The 4,976-nt window shown below is 34.9% G+C and overlaps 1 long non-coding RNA gene across 1 annotated transcript; it reads right to left on the bottom strand.

The window, feature by feature from the left end:
• LOC110271793 lies at window positions 1,658-4,156 on the bottom strand. The gene is made up of 2 exons (XR_002362484.1): window positions 3,673-4,156; window positions 1,658-1,903 (listed from the first exon to the last, which is right to left on the bottom strand). It is a non-coding gene; the product is annotated as an uncharacterized LOC110271793 (long non-coding RNA).

Raw genomic sequence — 4,976 nt, forward strand, 5'->3', positions numbered from 1 at the left:
TGCTCATAATTCATAAATGAATAAAAAATTAAATATATTTTTTATTTAAAAAAAACTTTATTTAAAATTAAAAAATATAATTAGAGAAATAGTTTAAGACTCCCAATCATTTTCTTGAATATATCAGTAAACATTATTCTAATCTCAAATTTGGACATTTTTCTTAGAACATTTAAGGTTGGGAGTTGAACGTAATTAGGGGCATAGGGACGAGAAGCTGGTAGTTTGGAGAGTGGCTTAGTTGTTGGTGGTTCAAGCATTACATTATTATGGAGATAAGCCTTAATGTAGTTCCTGAAGTTGCACTCGAGCCTCATAGTAGTCCCTGAACTTAAAAGTTCCTCAGAGTCATCCCCGAACTTGCACTCCGGGACTCAAAGTGGTCCTTCCGGCAATTTCAGCACACGTGGCGCAACCGGAAAGCTTAGTTGGCAGCGTTGGTGACACGTGGGACTCACAACGGCTAGCTGATGTGGCAGAGTAAACTCTTCCGACTCAATTTGGTCCCTCAAGTGAAGTTAAAACCCTAATCCCCTTTTTTGAAGGCCACATTGTTCACTCTGCTGTCTCCTCATCGGTGCTGTGTTCTTCTGTTCTCCCTCTCTGAAGCCCGAAGGTTATGGCTAGCACGAGCAATGCAGCTGGGAGCTCGAACAACCCACGATCGTTTGGAAGCATCATGAGGAGAATTAACAGAAACAGAGAAGCTCGTTTGCCAGAATGGTGTGCCTGCGGGTCGAGACCTGTGCTGCAGTGATCAGGGACGGATTCTAATCCAGGGAGACCGTTCCTGGGTTGCCCGAACTACAATGTAAGTATTATTGTTGTTGATTGCTGTATTTATGGATATGAATTTTGCTGATTGAATTTTCTTTGATGTGCAGATTGTGGGTAAGAAATGGTGTGGATTGTTTATGTGGGTTGATAAAGTTTTGGAAGATGCCATGCCATGTGATGATAGAACAAGACATTCAGTTGATGATGAAGAATGGAAGATGAAGATGGCTTAGAAATTTGGTAAATTAGAAGCTGAAATTAGGGTTCTAAAAATGGGGGGAATTTTGATGTTTGTGTTCATGCTGCTGATTGTAATTGGTGTTCTTGTATTAAAGCTGGATAGACAGCAGGGTCAACTGTATCTAGCAAAAAACAAATGACATGCATGTTATATGCATTCCTTGTTCATGTACTTGTTCCTATCCTTTTGTTTGAAAGAAATGGAAATTAAAGTGTTTGATTATATGCATACTTTTGTTCCTGGACTTCTTTTCAATGAAATAGAAATGGACAGGATTTGAACTACTCTTAAGTTTGTAACAGAGGATATAAACAAAAGGCTGAGAAAACTCAATTCAATAAAGTCATAATTCATAATTCATATTGGTAATGTTTGACTCAAAAAAGACACAATATAGAGCCAAAACACTAAGTATATCAAAGTTGTTGACATATTGACCTGATAAAATTCAAATTCTAAAATCTCCAATACTGGGACAATGTTTTAGGCATTGTAAACAACATCAGCAAAATAGATAAAAAAAAAAAAAAAAAACAGCCTGTTTTTCCTAAACATAATCATCCTAATCTTCATTTTTTGTGTCTGGGTGCCTTGAATCCAGGGTTGGACACAAACTTCATGAAATTTGCAAGCCTTGTAGCAGTTCCCTGTGTTGCACCTTGCATAGGGCCACTTGTTCAAATACTCCCAGGCTTCCTTATTAACCCTTTCAATCTTTTTGATGATATCAAGGAAGCCATCTTAGCTAGTACACCTTGCACAATCCCAAAGTAGCCCTCTAAACTGGAGATCCTTCCATTACTTATTGAAGTTCTTCCACAGATGCCAAACACAGAATCTGTGATGGACATCTGGAAAAACCTCCTTAACTGCATTTATAAGGCCCTGTTTCAGATACCAAAGAAGGGGTCAGATAGTTATTTTCGGGCAGCAAAACTGTCCCTACAGTTATATAAGTGACATCAAAATAGTCCCTAGACTTGTTCAAGTGACATCAAACTAGTCCCTAGACTTATGTAAGTGACATCAAACTAGTCCCTACACAGCACTGTTACAGAACATTATGCAGAACAGGATAAATGAGTAACAATAGATTGACAGAACATTATGCAGCATATAATCAGTCCAGGATTAATTCTGCATATATAGACAGTAGCCCAGTGTATTAACATCATATAATCAGTCCAGGATTAAATCAGCATATATAATCAGCAATATGTGCCTTAAATCAAACTGGCAAATAAATCACAAGGACAGGCACCAAACTTCACTCTCCGTGTAGTTCCCCACAAAATCCAAGACCAAGACCCTTTTTTTTTTTTTTGCAACTGAGGGAAATATATATATACAACTACAACTTACTACCAACAAAAAAAGGCACACAGAAATAAAGAAAATTTGCCAAATTTGGAGCTAAAGTAATCACTAACTAGAGAGGTTAAAAAATAATAAAATAATATACAACACTGAAGGTGGAGATGAAACAAGAAAAACCATCTAGAAATAGTAATGGTAAATAGTAGTTAATGAAAGCTCATTAAATGGCATCTGTTATCTTCTTCATATCATAGCATTGATTCAGTCCTAATCTTCTTCTACCATTTTCATCATTACTCTCACTCTCTCCTTTTCATTACTTGATAGTTGGCAACAAAAGCACCACTCCCTTGCTTTTCTACTTCTCCTTCTCCCTCTAATATTTCATTTTGCTATATTATCACTATATTCAAATTAACAATATAAGTTAAGTCTTCTATTATTTTGTGGTTTTTTTTCAAAATTTTTATTAGAAAAGGTTATTGTGGACCGGGGTATTGAATAGAGTGCCTAACTTTGTTAGTTTTTAACTGTTAAATTATATGATATTTCACCTTTATTTTGATCATGTTGCTAATGATTTGTGTCATGTGAACATAAGAAAGTGTGAAATCAAGAACATTATTTTGGTGTAACTAAGGATAGCAGTTCTCTAGACACTAATTTCAATCTTGGTGGATCAAACCATTCAAATTTACATACCCTTTTCCACAACTAATCCACTAGTCCAGACCAAATTCATCAAACAATTTGACTATTCCAATAGCTAAGTTAACTTCATTAGAAATTGCAAAACTTATTACTTTATATTACTCTAACTTATATATGCAAGAATCCTTTATGATCACACACTCAGTTTAACTAAACAGCATTACATATTACATTCAGTTTAACTAAACCAACCCAATACAAAGAAAGGCAATTAGGTAAATCAGTCAAATTTAGAATCCATTATCAGAGTTACAAAAAATTTCAAATCCCAAAAGATCTTTACTTCTACTGTGATCATGCAAACTCTGTTTAAAAAATTCATTGATCAGAGTCATTGTCCTAAAACACATTAACAGTTTGGAAACTCTTCCACTAAGTGCAGTAAACCCTAACACATAAAGGACACGTTTTCATATCATCAAAACACAAGAAATACTCCTACTCTACAATTTTCTTGGCCAAACCACTACAAAAGCCAGTAGTGATCAAACCCTAGCACAGAGAACAAAACAGAGGCGTTCATACCCACCAATTACAATCGAAAAAAAGGCCTAAACTTTTGTGAATATTAGATTAACAACAATATCAAAAAATAGAGGAACCACATTTTTTTATTTTTGGCTTACCTCTTTCAGAGAAACCAGGCTTCCCATGATTTTTTTTTCATTTTTGGCAAACGAGCTTCTCTATTTCTGTTCATTCTCCTCATGATGCTTCCAAACGATCGTGGGTTGTTCGAGCTCCCAGCTGCATTGCTCGTGCTAGCCATAACCTTCGGGCTTCAGAGAGGGAGAACAGAAGAACACAGCACCGATGAGGAGACAGCAGAGTGAACAATGTGGCCTTCAAAAAAGGGGATTAGGGTTTTAACTTCACCTGAGGGACCAAATTAAGTCGGAAGAGTTTACTCTGCCACATCAACTAGCCGTTGTGAGTCCCACATGTCACCAACGCTGCCAGCTAAGCTTTCCGGTTGCGCCACGTGTGCTGAAATTGCCGGAAGGACCACTTTGAGTCCCGGAGTGCAAGTTCGGGGATGACTCTGAGGAACTTTTAAGTTCAGGGACTACTATGAGGCTCGAGTGCAACTTCAGGGACTACATTGAGGCTTATCTCCGTTATTATGATACGGAGAGGCACTTTTTATTTTTTATATTAAGTTGACAATGATTTATTTTGAATTATATATTGTTAATGTTACTCTTAAATGTGGTATCAATTAATTTGAAATATAAAAATCAGACTTTGAATTATATATTGTTAATGTTACTCTTAAATGTGGTATCAATTAATTTGAAATATAAAAATTAAACTTTTTGATTTGTGAGAGGTATAGTAATCACACCTTTCGACTTTTGGAATACAAAAGTCAAATCTTTCGATTTCTATTTTAAAAAAATTAAAAAATTTAAGGTACAAAAATCAGACCCAATAATTTTTATACTTTTTACAATTTTAAAAAATATTCAAAATTACTACGTTAAAGTATATCACCCATCACATATTTATCCAAAAAATTAGCCACAAAGAGGAGGTGAGGGCGAACTTGAGGTAGAAGTAGACTTTTACCTATCTACCTATGACAATAAAAAAAAAAAACTTTTTATAAGAATGAAATGCAGGGAGTGGATCCTCTCCAATGGAAAAAAAATTAGATTGTGTCAATTGTTTAATCTTACTCTTCATTGCTCTCTCTTTCTTATTTATTTTTGGTTTCACTTATAAAATTAATGATAAGAGATCACACTTTATTTTTTCAAATATTAAAAAAAATTGAGAGGATCCATTTTCTAAAATGCCATAAGCTAGTTCAAAAGTTACCACGTACAAATTAATAGAAAATGCCTTTGGCTATTTTGGCATAGCCAATAATTAATAATTCTGAAAAAAATTTAAACGTCTGTAATTTTAATTTATATTGACTAGCATC

This window comes from Arachis ipaensis, chromosome B05 (assembly GCF_000816755.2).
Source record: "Arachis ipaensis cultivar K30076 chromosome B05, Araip1.1, whole genome shotgun sequence".
Lineage (NCBI taxonomy): Eukaryota > Viridiplantae > Streptophyta > Magnoliopsida > Fabales > Fabaceae > Arachis > Arachis ipaensis.